This window comes from Glycine max, chromosome 2 (assembly GCF_000004515.6).
Source record: "Glycine max cultivar Williams 82 chromosome 2, Glycine_max_v4.0, whole genome shotgun sequence".
In the NCBI taxonomy this organism is placed as follows: Eukaryota; Viridiplantae; Streptophyta; class Magnoliopsida; order Fabales; family Fabaceae; genus Glycine; species Glycine max.
Genome location: NC_016089.4, coordinates 34,980,210 through 34,998,260, shown reverse-complemented (window position 1 = coordinate 34,998,260; position 18,051 = coordinate 34,980,210).

The window sequence follows — 18,051 nt, the reverse complement described above, 5'->3', positions numbered from 1 at the left end:
GAGAAAACTTCCTTGAGAAGCTTCTATGAGAAAAACTTCCTTGAGTAGCTAGAGCTTAGCTACACACACCCCTCTCATAACTAAGCTCACCTCCCTGAGAAGCTTCTTTAAGAAGATTCCTAAAGAAGCTTGAGCTTAGCTACACATACCTCTTTAATAGCTAAGCTCACCTCCTTGAGATGAGAAGCTAGAGCTTAGCTGCACACCCCCTATAATAGCTAAGCTCACCCCCATTACAAAAACATGAAAATACAAAAAATGTCCTTACTACAAAGACTACTCAAAATGCCCCGAAATACAAGGCTAAAACCCTATACTACTAGAATGGCCAAAATACAAGGCCCAGACGAAGGAAATACCTATTCTAATATTTGCAAAGATAAGCGGGCTCATACTTAGCCCATGGGCTCAAAATCTACCCTAAGGCTCATGAGAACCCTATGGCCTTCCCTTGGATCTCTAGCCAATCTACTTGGAGTCTTCTACCCAATGCCCTTGCAGGGTAGGATTGCATCACTTAGCAAACAAAGAATGAGCGTTTGTCAATTGGTTCCCTCGATGGAAAGAAGGAAGAACCGGGGTTCTTATTTCGTGCAGAGGATTTCCGAATGTTCCCTTAATGGGGACAAGGGGTTGCATCAGTTGCAATCCCGTTCTTGCTATAAGGCAACTTGGCTACCCTATGAGAGGGGCACCGCTAGAGGAAGAGCTCGCACCTGTCATTTCACGAGGTTTCAATAAGGCCAATGGGGAGACACTTCAGAAGGTCCGCAAGGCATGGGAGGTGGTGCAAAAGAAGGACAAAGAACTCAAGGGCAGTAACAATGGGCCCATCGGTGGCTACCGAAGGTGGTTGAAAGCCCACGTGCAAGGTTTGGATTGGCTCCCAAGTTTGAGAACCGCTAGAAGGGTGGAGGTTGAGGCACCGGAAGATGACGAAGAGGTGCAAGCCCTTAGGGCAGAACTCGAGCAAGCCTAAACAGTCAAAGAAAGGTTCAAATCAGCAGCTCTTAAAATCCGAAAGGAGAATGCCGAACTAAGAGATACAAATATAACTACCCCTAAGGCCTTGGAACAAGAGACCAAGAGGGCTCGTAGGGAAGAGCACGGCTGGAACAAGTTCTAAGGGGCCCTGTGGGGCAGCAACGGTGAGCTTAAGCTCCGGAGAGAGGAAAGAGACCAATCACGAGTACATAGCATGGTCTTAAAGGAGGAGTTAGTTGCTTGCTCAAGATCCTAGAAGAGTTTGGCCCAACACTTAGAAGCCACGGAGCAAAGCATGCTAACTATAATAGGGTATTACAAAGAAGAGTTAAACCAGTCTTTGACCCATGAGTTTAAAGTAGTTGAGCAATTGAATAAAACTCCAGCAAGGATCTCTTTGCTCGAACTGCTTATAAACTATGAGCCTCATCATGCACTATTGGTAAAGGTCCTCAACGAAGCCCACGTAGCACATGACATCTCAGTCGAGGGTTTTGAAGGCATTGTTAATCACATAACAACCGATAACTATATCACGTTCGCGGAAGAAGAGATTCCAGTTGAGGGGAGAGGGCACAACAAAGCTCTACATGTGTTTGTCAGATGCATGGACCATGTCGTCGCTAAGGTACTCATCGACAATGGTTCAAGTTTAAATGTGATGCCAAAGACCACCTTGGAGAAACTTCCTTTTAATGTGTCACGTCTAAAACCGAGTTCGATGGTAGTACGAGCTTTCGGCGGTAGTCGGCGGGAGGTGATGGGGGAAATTGACATCCCCATATAGATAGGCCCCCACACTTGCAATGTGGTTTTCCAAGTGACGGACATAAATCCCGCCTACAGCTGCCTTTTGAGGAGGCCATGGATTTACGCGCTAGGAGTGGTCCCTTCGACGCTTCACCAGAAATTGAAATTCGCAGTTGGTGGACTTTTGGTGATAGTGTCGAACGAAGAGGATATGTTGGTAAGCTGCCCCTCCTCAGCACCATATGTAGAGGCAGCGGAGGAATCATTCGAAACAGCTTTCCAATCCTTCGAGGTGGTAAGTTGTGCCTCTGTGGAAACAGGTCCATTGCTACCTTGTCTCTCTAATGCGGCCCTGATGGTGGCGCGGGTAATGCTCAAGCACGGTTATGAGCCCGGAATGGGTCTGGGCAAGGACAGCCACGGGAATGTCGATGTGGTTGACATTAGGGGTAACCCGTACAAATATGGGTTGGGGTATGAACCCGGGAAACCTGGAAGAAGGAATGCACCATCAAGACTTTAGGCAGATAGGGCATGGCCCAGTCATGTTAGCCAGTGTTTCACAAGTGTCGGGATAATGTTCGAGGAAGAGGTGGCGGCAATAGGAGAAGAGGCTTCACAAGATCTGCCGAGTTTCGCGTGATCGTGCCATCCCAATTTCCAAGTAGGGAACTGGCACGTGATGAGCCAGTCGGAAGTTTATACCGCTAGTTCAATGTAATTAGAGGCTATAGATTCCTTTATCTTTTGTTTTGTGAAATTTACCTTATTAAATAACAAAGAGATCTTGTTTCATCTGTTCTTGCGATTCCACCTTTTCTCATATCATTTTGCATGTTTTGGTTATTTGTCTTGAATGGTATAGATGTGAGGATCGATCCTTTGAGGATCCTAACAACGAGGGTTTGATAATTGATTTTGACCGAGAAGTAAGTCAAACAATAAACGAAGAAGAGGAAGAGGACATCCTTTCACCAGAGTTGGAAAGATTGATCTCTCAGGAAGAACGCGAAATGAAGCCTCACCAAGAGGAAACCGAACTGATAGACTTAGAGACCGGAGAGGGAAAGAAAGAAGTGAAAGTAGGAACCGGTATGACCGCACCTATCCGCCAAGGTTTGGTAAACCTTCTTAAAGAATATCAAGACATCTTCGCATGGTTGTACCAAGACATGCCAGGTCTGGACCTCAACATTGTGCAGCATAAGTTGCCATTGAATCCTGGGTCTTCCCCGGTTAAGCAAAAACTACGAAGGATGAGACCCGAAATATCTTTGAAAATTAAAGAAGTGAGAAAGCAGTTCGATGCGGGTTTCTTGGCTGTGGCTCGATACCCGGAGTGGGTAGCCAACATTGTGCCGGTCCCAAAAAAGGATGGCAAAGTGCGAATGTGCGTAGACTATCGGGATTTAAACCGAGCCAGTCCTAAAGACAATTTTACCTTACCACACATTGATATACTAGTAGATAATACAGCCAAGTTCGCCCTTTTCTCATTTATGGATGGTTTCTCAAGGTATAACCAGATTGAAATTCTGATACTGGGGACAGATGTCGTACAGGATGTCACGACATCACGCTTCAGAACATGCAGTTTATGTGTGTCTGTATGAACAGATTAAACAAGTAAATAACACAAGAGAATTGTTAACCCAGTTCGGTGCAACCTCACCTACATCTGGGGGCTACCAAGCCAGGGAGGAAATCCACTCTCAATAGTGTTAGTTCAAGGTCTAACAGCCCCTGTTTACAACCTTCTCACCTAACCACTACCCGTGCGATCTCTACCTAAGAGCCACTCTTAGATATGAGAACCTCCGCTCACTCCCTCTCACTCACACTCCCGTGTTTACAATTAAGTCAAAGACACACCAGAGATCAACTCTGAACAAAAGAGATCAACTCTACACACTAGAGATCAACTCTAGACACAAGAGATCAACTCTACACACATAGGTCCAACACTTGATGTTAGGGTACCATCAAGGTGGCTCACAAATCACTCAAGTCCCAAAACTCACAAAATAACTCTTCGATCCCGGACTTGGTACAGAACTCGTGCAGCCTCCATGATTATATAGCAATTTGCGTTTCTGGGCTGCAACGGCTTGTGCTGGAGGAGATCTATCTTCTTCTGAAAAAATCTGCAGTTAAAGAACTAAAAGATAACTTTTGATCTTTTAGTTTGAATCTTTAATCTTTAATCTTTAATCCCTGAACGAACTCTTCTACTTTGAAATTCGAACTATAATGATCTTTTAATTCGTTCCTAAAGATAGATCTTCTTATCTCTTGCTAACTGCACAATAATCTGTTAAAGATATAACAGATTTATGTGTCCAGTATTTTCGGGCAAGATGTCAGGACATCGTATCCGACATCGTGGATCCTGTAGCTTTAATGCTTCACTTGACAATTTATCTTGACTTATGCATTGTGCAGCAACTCCAGTATTTTCGGGCAGGATGTCAGGACATTGTATCCGACATCGTGGATCCTGCAACTTCACTTCTTCATTAGACATTTTATCTTGCCTTGTGCATTGTGCAGCCCGATCTTATTCCTTGACATAACGTTGGACATCATGTGCAGCAACTCCAGCTTTCCTTCATTGTCTAAGTGCTTATGTTTTAACAAAATCTTAGCCAACCTTTTTAAACTCAGTAGAGCTAAGCACTAACACAGATAAAAATGGCACCCGAAGATGTGGAGAAGACCACTTTCGTCACCCTATGGGGGATGTTCTGCTACAAAGTGATGGTCTTCGGGCTAAAAAATGTTGGGGCAACCTATCAACGTGCCATGGTAGCTTTATTCCACGACATGATGCATAAGGAGATAGAAGTCTATGTAGATGACATGATTGCCAAATCTCGAACCGAGGACAAACACCTCGTCAATCTGCGTAAGCTGTTTGGAAGGCTGCGGAAATACCAACTGAAACTAAACCCCGCCAAGTGCACCTTCGGGGTGAAATCGGGAAAGTTGTTGGGATTTATCGTGAGCCAGAAAGGGATAGAGATAGATCCCGAGAAAGTGAAGGCCATGCTTGAAATGCCAGAGCCACGCACGAAGAAGCAGGTTCGAGGTTTCCTGGGCAGGTTGAATTACATCGTGAGAGTTATCTCGCAACTCACCCCTACCTGTGAGCCCATCTTCAAACTATTGCGTAAAAACCAGGCGGTCCTGTGGAATAACGACTGCCAAGAGGCCTTCGAAAAAATTAAACAGAGCCTCGCAAGTCCCCCGGTGCTCATGCCACCTGTGACTGGAAGAGCTCTTTTCTTGTACATGACTGTGTTAGACGAGTCTATGGGGTGCATGTTGGGTCAGCATGATGACTCTGGGATGAAGGAACAAGCCATTTACTATTTAAGCATGAAGTTTACCGCTTGTGAGATGAATTACTCAATGTTGGAAAGGAGGTGTTGCGCCTTGGTATGGGCATCACATCATCTTAGGCAGTACATGCTCAGTCATACCACTTGGCTTATTTCCAAAATGGATCTCGTGAAATACATCTTTGAGAAACCGGCCCTCACGGGACGAATCGCTAGGTGGCAGGTACTACTATCTGAATTCGATATTGTGTATGTCATCCAAAAGGCGATAAAGGGAAGTGCCTTGGCAGATTATTTGGCCCAACAACCCCTCCAAGATTATCGGCCGATGCACCCTGAGTTCCCGGATGAAGACATCATGGCCTTATTCGAAGAGAAGCGGACGCACGAGGATATACACAAATGGATTGTTTGTTTCGATGGGGCATCTAATGCTTTGGGCCATGAAGTAGGGACAGTCCTTGTATCCCCAGATGATCAATGTATTCCTTTCACGGCCAGACTAGGTTTCGATTGTACCAACAATATGGCCGAATATGAAGCGTGTACCCTTGGGATTCAAGGTGCCATTGATTTTGACGTAAAGCTATTCAAAGTGTATGGAGACTCGGCTTTGGTAATACGTCAATTGAGAGGAGAATGGGAAACTAGGGATCAAAAATTGATACTCTATCAAACTTATATCTTGAAGTAAGCCGAATTCTTTGATGACATTTCTTTCCACCACATACCTCGGGAAGAGAACCAAATGGCCGATGCATTGGCCACCTTGGCATCCATGTTTCAACTTGCCCCACACGGGGATCTGCCGTACATTGAATTCAGATCTCGGGGCAAGCCGACACATTGTTGTGCGATAGAGGAAGAGCGAGATGGGAAACTGTGGTATTTCGACATCAAACAGTATGTCGAGAACAAATAATATACACCAGGGATTTCCGACAATGACAAAAGAACGTTAAGGAGATTGGCTACCGGTTTCTTTGTGAGTGGTACCGTCCTGTACAAACGAAATCATGACATGACTCTCCTGCGATGCGTAGATGCCAAAGAGGCAAATTACATGATTGAGGAAGTCCATGGGAGTTCATTTGGGACACATGCCAATGGGCATGCTCTGGCCAGGAAGATCCTTAGAGCAGGTTATTACTGGTTCACTATGGAAAGTGATTGCTGCACCCATGTAAAGAAATGCCATAAATGTCAAGTGTACGCAGACAATGTCAATGTTCTGCCACATCTTCTGAATGTCATGTCCGCTCCTTGGCCTTTTTCCATGTGGGGGATAGATGTCATAGGGGCCATCGAACCCAAAGCTTCGAACGGTCATCGCTTCATTCTCGTGGCGATAGATTATTTCACCAAATGGGTCGAAGCGGCTTCCTATACCAATGTCACGAGGAGTGTGGTGGTCAGATTCATAAAGAGGGAACTGATTTGTCGATACGGACTCCCTAGGAAAATCATTACTGACAATGGCACCAATCTGAATAACAAAATGATGCAGGAAATGTGCAAGGATTTCAAGATCCAGCATCATAACTCCACCCCCTATCGGCCGAAGATGAATGGGGCTGTGGAGGCTGCAAATAAAAATATTAAGAAGATTATTCAGAAGATGACAGTGTCATACAAAGATTGGCATGAGATGTTGCCTTTTGTCCTGCATGAATATCGAACCTCAATACGAACTTCTACTGGGGCAACGCCGTACTCCTTGGTTTATGGGATGGAAGCGGTACTCCCATTTGAGGTAGAGGTCCCTTCCCAGAAGATACTAGCGGAATCGGGCCTAGAAGAATCAGAGTGTGCTCAAACACGCTACGACCAACTCAACCTTATTGAAGGTAAGCGTTTGACGACCATGAGCCATGGGTGCTTGTATCAACAAAGGATAAAGAACGCGTTCGACAAGAAAGTGTGCCCGCGCAAGTTCAACGAGGGGGACCTTGTGCTGAAAAAGATATCCCACGCTGTTAAAGATAATCGAGGGAAGTGGGCCCTGAACTATGAAGGGCCTTTCGTTGTGAAAAAGGGCTTTTTTTGGAGGGGCTCTGGTGCTCACCAACATGGATGGCGAGAAGCTACCCTCGCCCGTGAACTCCGATGTTGTCAAGCGATATTACGCTTAAGATTTGGGGCAATTGAGGAAATTGCTGCATGTTCTTTTATTTTTGTGTGTTCTTCTTGGTTTCCTCCAAGGATTCCTGTCCGCTGTAATTTTCTCGTCACAGTTCTTTAAAAGAAGAGAACATGGGTTTGAGGCTTCAGTCCTCACTTTGGTTTTAAACCATGTGTAGTTTGTGATAACCTGAGCCCTTTCGCTCAGTTCATGGGGTGCCCCAAGCGCTTAATTAACACTGAACCTAAGTAGCTTTCACTAAGAAGATTATTGCATTTGAAAACACTCATGCATACGCATACGCAATCATATTTTGTGATAACAGGGGCTGAATCGTCTTAGGCAACGGTCAGATGTCGAGACAAAGCTAAAGGCAGAAACCAATCAAGGTAAAACGGTAATGCAACCACAGTTTGCCGCGCAATGTCGTTTCCTACTTTCAGGTACTGAGGGACGGACGCAAGTAGAGACTAGGGTAATGACCGATGGATCGTCGTCCCTTGCCTAGCTCTGGACAAACGGAAAGTACCGCTGCAAGGCAACCCAATATCCTTTAAATTCCCAGTAATTATTATTGTTATGTCTTTAAAGTAAACATTGGATGCCTAATATACACTGAGAGGGTTCGAGTAAGAGAACGCCGACCCATAGAAGCCTTACTTATTTCCTCCCAAAAAAAAATGCAGGTTAGCTCGCCTGGGCGAGCAACCCCTGCACGAAATGGGTTAAAAAGGGGGAGGGGGAAGGTTTCTGCACCAAAAACTCTTCCCCCTCATTCAAAAAAGCAAGAGCTCACGGGATTCACGGATTTTGCAGCCCTTAGGTCACCATTTTTCGCGTTTTTGATTCCATTTTGCTCTATTATTCATCTCCAACAAGTAAGTACCTCATTCTTGGGCTCTCTAGCTTTCCATTGATGTATTTTGGTGCTCTAAGTTGCATGTATTTGCTCAAAAATGTGGGGGATTTACCCTTGGATTGTTGCTGGTTTTTGATGAACTAAGGGGTTGTAGGGGATGGCCCTAGGCCTATGGTGCATTCTGAGATAATGGGGCATGCCACATTGCCCCCATTCCCTTGATTTTCATGCTTAAACATGCGCCCACTAAGTGTTCGGTGAAATGCCTCAATGGCATTTTCGCATGATTTTGTGAAGGTAGCGTAAAAATGCCTTTCAAAATATCTATATTTGTGAGTAGGTAACATAAGGAGCCTTTCAAAAATGTGCATATATGTGGGATGTAGCATGAAAATGCTTGTCAAAAACATACATGGATGTGTGTCATAAAATTACCTTTCACAAAAAACAAATTTATGTGTGTGCGTGTGTAAATGCATGTATATAGATATGTGTCATAAAATAGCACATGCCCCAATGTGATTATTTTGTAAAACGCATGTTGGCACTCGCGCCATATATGTGTTGTTTGGCTCTTGTTCGTAATGATTGGTATTTTCTTGTAGACTAACTTTCCAAATGTTTGTCCTCGCAGGAAATGGCTCCAAAAAAGCTTTCCGCGAAAAGATCTAGGAGGGACGCCGCGGCGGAAGGGACCAGTGCCACCCCCGAGTTTGATAGCCACCGTTTCAGGAGCGCCGAGCACCAGCAGCGTTTCGAGGCCATCAAAGGATGGTCGTTCCACAGAGAGAGACGCGCCCAGCTCAGGGACAATGAGTACACGGATTTTCAGGAAGAAATAGCTCGCCGACATTGGACATCGCTGGTCACTCCCATGGCTAAGTTTGATCCAGATATAGTCCTGGAGTTTTATGCTAATGCTTGGCCCACAGAAGAGGGAGTGCGGGACATGCGATCATGGGTGAAGGGTCAGTGGATTCCCTTTGACGTAGATTCCCTCAGCCAGTTCCTGGGCGACCCGCTAGTGTTAGAGGAAGGCCAGGAGTGCGAGTTTAGTCAGAGGAGGAACAGGGCCCAATGGGTTCGACGAAGAGGCCATTGCTCAGCTTTTATGCATACCAGGTTAGGATTTCGCTCGGACCGCTGCAGGAAGGCGGGTGCGGATCATGCGCACCAGCATGAGCACCTTGACCTAGATGTGGATGACATTGCTGCTCGGCAATATCTTGCCTAGTGATCATAACTCCGACCTTCCTCTGCCGAAGTGTTAGCTGGTGCATGCCATCCTGACAAGGATGAGCATCCATATGGCTCGATTGATTGCTGACGCCATCTATTTATTTGCAGGTATGCCACCCACCAGGCACCCTCTAGACCCGGATAAGTCTAACAGGTCCCTGAGGTTTCCAGCGTTGATCACAAGCCTCTGTCAGTCATTCGGGGTTCCCGTTACACCTAGTAAGGTGATTCGACCGCCGATCACTCGGGCCTTCATTGAGAAGTATTGCACACCTAGGCAGGCGCAGGGTGATGCACCACAGGCCGCAGACGCGCCGCCACCACCTCATCAGGCTAATCCTGCTGGGTCATTAGACATGGAGCGATATCTACAACACTTGGTTCGCCAGCAGGCAGCCAACCACCGGGGGCAGGTGCAGATACATGAGTGTCTCTACCAGCTCAGCCTCAGTCAGCAAGGCCAGAGTTTCATTCCTTTTGGGTGCCCTACTCCAGATCAGTTTAGGGCTGAGGTCGCATGGCCCGGAGATTGGCCCGAGGCCCAGGCAAGGGAGGCACCTGCAAAGGCTATCGGCAATGCAGAGGAGGCCCGCATGGATGAGGAGATGACGGATTTGTTCGATTTCTTGGGAGGGAGCGGAGCCACATGACCATGGGATCCCCAGATTCATATTCTTTTTATGTTTCATCCTTTATTATTCACATGTTATTTTATTTCTATGACTTGAGAGACTAACGTTTGTTTTTATTGTTTTTATTGTTTTTATTGTCATTTGTTTTGTGATAAAATTTTGTTTGGACTGTTACGTTAGTGCTTACTTGGTTATTGTCGATAATGTTTGTTGAAATTCCGGAAGCGTGTGGTTATCTTTTAGGAAGGTCGTCCTAAAATAAAACGAGCAAACATCATGATAACACCAAGAATAGAAAAAGAAAGAGGCGTTGTGAACAAAATGTCATATATGTATATAAAGAAAAGAAGAGTTTTTGTATATAAAAAGTGTATGAAAGGATTTTGTGTGTATAAATAATGTGTTTATTGTGTGTGAGCAATGAGTGTATATAAAGAAAAAAATTTGTATACACAACGAGTGTATGTTGAAAAAGGAAAAAGAAATCTTTAAAATGGAATAGAGGTTTTATATAGACCATGTTGATATAAAGAGAAAGAGTTTTTTTTAATAATACGTGTGTATACAGAAAAAGTTTTTCGTGTATAGGAATGTAGGTGTACAGAGAAAAAGCTTTTCTCATAGATAGCGATGGATGTATAGTTGTTTGCAAACATGCATAAGAAAAATGAAACAAAAAGAAAAGAGAAAGAAAGACCTCGAAGGTCGGCATGTTATGGTCATAGGAAGCACAAATCATTCATAGAGAGCAAACATATCTTTTGGAAACAAGAAACTGACACTAAGAGTTTATTTTCCAAAATAACCGAGATAAGAATGGATGGATTCGTTGAACCAATGAAAGAACATAATTTGGAAATGTTGGATTTACTTGCATAAATCCTAAGCCTTAGTATCACAATGCCATAAACTAGATGCTTGAGTACCCACCTAACTGTATGCATGACTAATTTTGCACGTTATTTCCAAATCATCGTTGTTACGCGTGCCTCGTGGAGATGATATGGAAGTTTAACCCAAAACCGACACCCTGACACATGAATATGTTTTGCCCCAAAAATCAAAGTCGGGCACGCACGATGAAAATACCATGTTGAGACACAACCTTAAGCTACTTTGAACCTTGGCCTGTGAAGAGAATCCTCATCCTTTCCCCTGAAGAAAAGGACAGCAGAATCTCATCAAGGGAGAGCGAATAATGAATGCTAAAATCCGAATTCCCAATCAAAGATCGGAAAAAAATGAAAAGAAAGAAAAGGAAGAAATGAAAAGAAAGAAAAGAAAAGGAAAAGAAGGATTCCCGATCAAAGATCGGAAGAAAGTAAAAAGGAAAAGATCGAAGGAAAACAGAATAACTTCCGATCAATAAAGGAAAGCAAGAAAGAGAACAGAAGATCTTCGGACCAGATAAATTTTCAGCGAGGTAAATAACCACCGGCAAAGGGAAAACCCATTTTTAAAGTGGTTCTTCCTTTGGGATTGCCATTCAAGGTCGGAAGAAAGTAAAAAGGAAAAGATCGAATGAAAACAGAATAATTCCCGATCAATAAAGGAAAGCAAGAAAGAGAACAGAAGATATTCAGACCAGATAAATTTTCAGCGAGGTAAATAACCATCGGCAAAGGGAAAACCCATTTTTAAAGTGGTTCTTCCTTTGGGATTGCCATTCAAGGTCGCTCCCGATTGGCGATGTCCCGCCCCACATAAACAAAGAGGAAAAGACCGAAACACCCAGTTTCCTCTCCAAAAACACTACCCTCCGATAAAAGGTAAGCAAAGAGGGGCAACTGTCATACCCTAACTTCATCCGGGGACCATTGTTTGATGGCATACAACCTTTGCTTGACCGCTTAGAGGTACTTGGCACCCATTGTTGCACAATATGTGAAGTTCTGTAACATTCCAGAAATCAAAAGGAAGCATTGTTACACAATCTGTGAGGTTCCGTAACATGTCGGAAATTAAAAGGAAGCATTGTTACGCAATCCGTGAGGTTCCGTAACATTTCGAAAGCCAAAAAAGGGATGATTACGTAATCCGTAAGGTTTCGTAACATTACGGAAGGAAAACAAGTATCGTTACAGAATTCATAAATTTTCGTAACGTTAAAGAAAAAGAATCAGCAAAAAAAAAAAAGGCAGGGGTGTATTTAGTAAACAGGGGGGTGCAAATAGCAACCAGGCCCACTTTGGCCTTCTAGGATGTTCCTTCAGAAGGCGGTTGCTTCTAGAGGAAGCAACCTAGCTCGCCCAGGCGAGCTAGGTGGCAAGCTCCTCACTCATTTTCCTATAAATAGGGGGAGGCGTGAAGGAGAAAAACGTTCAGCCCTCCTGGTATCTTGGGATCAATTGAAATTAATGGAAAAAAAATCGTTTCCGTGAAGAAAATCCAAGCCGAGGCGCTTTCGTAACTCGTCCGAGACGTTTCCGTAAGCAAATCCGTGAAGATTTTTCGCCGTCTTTCGTTCGTTCTTCGTGTTCTTCGGTCTTCAACCGGTAAGTTCCCGAAATCGAGCTTTTTCAATTCATTCTATGTACCTTGGTGGTCCCCGCTTGTCTCACGTACTTGTATTTTCATTTCATTTACTTTCCGTATCCCCTTTTGACGTGCTTTAGTCATTTACTTAAGTCATTTTCTCGCCTAATCAAAAAATAAAATAAATTTCCACCGATCATTTGAATTGTAATATCCGTTAATTTCTGTTAAAATGAAATCCGACCGTTCGGTCATGCCGTAACCACGTTGGAAACCAAAAAAGAGGTAAAATAATAATATAATAATAAAAAAATATCTTTTAGTAAAATAAAACAAAAAAATCAATCGGACGTTTCTCTTTGGGATTTCTCTTTCTTAATTGAATTGACTAATAACTAAAGTGAAACTAAGGCTAAAATCAACTCACAAAATCAAGCTTTGTCCGCAAAAATCACTGAAATAATGTTTTAAGGTCCAACACCTCAGCTTTTCTCACCAAGTAAAAATGGATCATTTTAAGGTCCAATGCCTTAAATGATCACCTTTCAAGTAAAAAGAATCACTTGATTCACGCATAAGGAAGAACTACGTAGGTCTGATTTCCTCTTTGATGGACGGTATGTAGGAGCAAGAGCCCTACTTTTGTCGACCTCAAAAATAAAAAAGAAATAAAAAGTCTAGATACATAATTTCACACAATTCTAATTTAAGGCTGTTGTCCTTTGGGACAAACGTGAGAGGTGCCAATACCTTCCTCAAACGTAAATACAACTCCCGAATCTGGAATATTCTTCATGACCAGTTTCCTTTGGTTTTTCTAACGTTTTCCTTTCAATAAACGTTGGTGGCGACTCCGCGCATTTTCCTCTTATGGAAGACGCACCCGTGAGCCTCGCCTCGCTTGCCCGCAAAAGGGTAGGTTGCGACATTTGCCTATCCTCGATCCTCAAAGGCAATGTTTCATATGTCAATTCTCAAAGGCAGTGTTTCATAATTACTAATAATATATAGATATATATCAGGGTGTTACACCGGATCGCACAAGTAGTATAAAACAGTAAGAACCGAGTATTGAACACTCGGGGAACTTGTGTTATTTGGTAAGCTATTTTAGCAAATAGGTATCTGGTGTGTAAAGGTAAGTGGGAATATGAACTGTTGTATAAACTATCTGTGCAAAAAGAAAGAAAATCACGCGAGAGAAATTATGTGTAAAAACAAGTAGAGAACACGTTGGCCTTCCTAATATGTGCCTAATGCTAAAAAGATATTCTCTATCTAACAATGCTCATGTGTTCTTAGGGTGTCTCCTGAGATACTAAACCCTAATTCCTCATGACAATTTAGCCTAATCCTGATCAAGCATTGTCCGCAGATTCCTCTTATAAAACTAAACTCAACCAGGACCGCATTAAGACACACATACACAACTAAGTTATCGCACCCCGATTCCTCGTGATAGTATGACAACTTAGCCCTATACTATCAAGGACTTTAGAGTCAGACCAGTTTCCACTGTTTAATGACCCTAACAAAGAATGTATTTACGTGATCAAGGTAAAGGCATACTGGAATGAAAAGCAGATAGCACAAAGAACACACAAAACATCATTAAATAGATAGAAATATATTTACATTAGGTACCTATAGGGAAGATCCAACAGAGGATTTAGCTTTCCATACCAGGAATCCTTCTTTACAACAAAGAGAAGAACAAGATGAAAGATTGCAAAAATACAAGTGGTGAGGATGTCTCCTTCACCTCTAGGATCCCACAATCACTCAGCAACTCATCTCAAGCTTTCAAACCAGCTCATGCTTCAAGCTCTGGTCTCTGCAGATCTTCACACAACAAAATCTCTCAAAACTCTCTAGAACTTGGACCTTTCTCTCTCTAGAAACCCTAGACATGCAAAGCTCTAAATCCCAGTCCAAAATCCCTTCACAAAATCTGATTTCAGGCTTAAATAGGTGGCCTTGCTCGTGCTCGTGCGCTTAGCGCACTTATGGACCGCTTAGGACACATTAGTGAATTTTGGCTTAGCGCGTGCCTTTCTCGCTTAGCGGACGAATTAAAGCGGTGTGCTTAGTGAACCTGTACATTTCATCTTCTTCTAGAGTCTTCCTCGTGCTTAGCCCATGAGTGTTGCACTTAGCAAACGCTCGCTAAGCCAGCAGATTGGCTTAGCGAGAAGGTGAAAAATAGCACTTTCCAAAGCTTTCCTAATTAACCTGAAATTGAGAGAAAATGATTATTAAACACACAAAATGGAAATACTAAATATTTATTACCTATAATTAATAGAAAATACTTATAACACTACAAAATAACCATAAATTGGAAGAGTTTGATACAATTTACACAAGTTTTATACACAAAAGTTAGTCGTTTTCACTGACTAACAGACCTTCCAACAGGCCAATTCAACAAGGGCCTAACATCTTTCAGAGGACTACTAAGCTGGAGGAGACTTTGACTCAGTTTATGCAGGTAACAATGTCAAATCAAAAAAAGCACTGAGTCAGCACTGAAAAACCTTGAGGTCCAGGTGGGACAACTACCCAAGCAGATAGCTAACAAGTCATCCAACAGGTTCATGGCGAATATAGAAAAGAATCCCAAGGAGGAATGTAAAGTTGTGATGACAAGGAGTAAGAGGTTTGTGGAGGCGGAGGATGAGGATAGTGTTGTATCCAAGAAGAAAGCTGCTGAAAAGAAAGGTACTGATGAAAAAGAAAGATGATGTGAGAGGTGAAAACAATCAGGAAAAGGAAAAACAAGTAATGGTCAAGAAAAAGAAATTAAATGACCAAGAAAAAGAAAAATAAGTAGAAAAAGAAAAAGAAAAAGAAAAGGATGAAAAAATAAGAATGAAGAGAGGAGTAGAAGAAAACACAAGTATATTCACCAGGAAAACATTGTTGTGGAAGAAAATTGTAGTGTTGTGATTCAAAAGATCCTTCCACCCAAGCATAAAGACCCTGGGAGTGTAACCATTCCTTGTTCAATTGGAGAAGTCACTGTGGGAAAGGCTCTTATTGATCTGGGAGCCAGTATTAACTTAATGCCACTCTCCATGTGCAGAAGGTTGGGAGAGTTGGAGATCATGCCCATTGAAATTCCGATACCAATGCCAGATGTCGTACAGGATGTCACGACATCACGCTTCATAACATGCAGATTATATTTGACTGTATGAACAGATTAAACAAGAAAATAACACAAGAGAATTGTTAACCCAGTTCGGTGCAACCTCACCTACATCTGGGGGCTACCAAGCCAGGGAGGAAATCCACTAAAATAGTGTTAGTTCGAAGATCTAACAGCCACTGTTTACAACCTTCTCACCTAACCACTACCCGTGCAATCTCTACCTAAGAGCCACTCTTAGATATGAGAACCCCTCTCACTCCCTCTCAATCACTCTCCCGTGTTTACAATTAAATCAAATACACACCAGAGATTGCTCTCTGAACAAAAGAGATCAACTCTACACACTAGAGATCAACTCTACACACTCAGGTCCGACACATGATGTTAGAGTAACATCAAGGTGGCTCACAAAACACTCAAGTCCCAAAACTCACAAAATAACTCTTCAATCCCGGACTTGGTACAAAACTCGTGCAGCCTTCATGTTTATATAGCAATGTGTGTATCTGGGCTGCAACTTCTTGTGCTGGATGAGATCTATCATTCTTCTGAAAAAATCTGCACTTAAAGATCTAAAAGATACAGTTTGATCTTTTAGTTTTTATCTTTAATCTTTATTCCCTGAACAAACTCTTCTAGTTTGTAATTCGAACTTTAATTATCTTTTAATTCGTTCCTAAAGATAGATCATCTTATCTGCTGCTAACTGCACAATAATCTGTTAAAGATATAACAGATTTATGTGTCCAGTATTTTCGGGCCAGATGTCCTGGACATCGTATCCGACATCGTGGATCCTGCAGCTTTTGTGCATTGTGCAGCAACTCCAGTATTTTCGGGCAGGATGTCTTGGACATTGTATCCGACATCGTGGATCCTGCAGCTTCAATTCTTCATTGACATTTTATCTTGCCTTGTGCATTGTGCAGCCCGATCTTATTCCTTGACATAACGTTGGACATCATGTGCAGCAACTCCAGCTTTCCTTCATTGTCTAAGTGCTTATGTTTTAACAAAATCTTAGCCAATCTTTTAAAACTCAGTAGAGCCAAGCACTAACAATCTCCCCCTTTGGCAAATTTTGTCTAAAACATACTTAGACACTTCCTGAGCAGGTACGAGCAGTTATGCAATTGGGATCAGCAACTTTCATTATCAGAGTAATCAAGCACAGCGGAAATTCTGCAAGTTGCAAGTCGTTTCCAGGATGTCAAGACATCTCACGTGACATCAGCTTTCTGCTCCCCCTGTCTCCATGTTTACTGCAGCATCTTCTATCAGCTACTAGTCTTTTCAAGGATGTCAAGACATCTCATGTGACATCAGCTTTCTGCTCCCCCTGTCTCCATGCTCACTGCAGCATCTTCTATCAGCTACTAGTAGTTACAGTAGCTTACATCAGTCATCATCAGCAGCAGCAGTCTCCCCCTCAAAATCATATACATACGACTCCCCCTCAAAATCATGAATCATGCATACATCGTATCCTACTGCCATACATTGTATCAATCATGCATGCATACATCGTATCCTACTTCTCAAAATCATACATATTAATACCATTACTCCCCCTTTTTAGACAGAATTTGACAAAAGTAGAATGCATGAACTTAAGGTGCAAATATTACAGACCAATAGTAATCCATTGTTCAAAGGGACATGTCCCTATAGCTAGTAAAAACAAAAATAAAGGTCTGATGATCATGGGGTGGCTTCAGAATCATCATCTGATTCAGTATCCTCTGCTGCATCTTCCTCTTCTTCAGCTGGTTCTTCTTCTTCCTCAGCTGCTTCTTCTTCTTCTTCAGCTGCTTCTTCATCATCAATGCCACTTTCTGAGAGTCTTTTGATCAGCCGTTCCAGCTCCATTTTCTTCTCTGTGGTGGCTTTGATGGTTGCCTCCAGCACCTTGCATGTGTCCTTGAGTTCAGCAATCAAAGCATCCTTGGACACAGCACCTGAAGCAGCAGCTTTCCCTGATGTCGAGACAATGTCTGGGACATGTGTCCCTTCAAACAGTTTGTAATGCAGGGATAGAGGAGATTCTCTCTTCATCACAGAGTCAGTGTAGTTTAAAATATTGGGATGTTGACTCAACATAATGCCACACAATACAGTTGGGAAGGCAATGGGTAATTTGACAGCAAAAGATTCTGAATGCTTAACAGTTTGATCAAAAATATAGTTTCCAAAATTAAATTTGGACTTGGTTCCAACAGCATACAGAAATTTACCCAAACCTGTGGCAACAGTGGAAGTATGATTGGTGGGTACCCAGTTTGCAGCGCCAATCCTGTGCAGGATTGCATACTTCACACTTAGCTTCCCTGCAGAAAGCTTCCCTTTCTTTGGCCAGTGCTGGACCTGTTTGGCAGTGATTTCCTTGGCAATCCGATGCTCCGAAACAGCAATATCCACCACTCCATCAGTTGGTCTGCCCAGGTATTTGTTGATCACAGCAGGGGAGAATCTAACACATTTACCTCTGACAAACA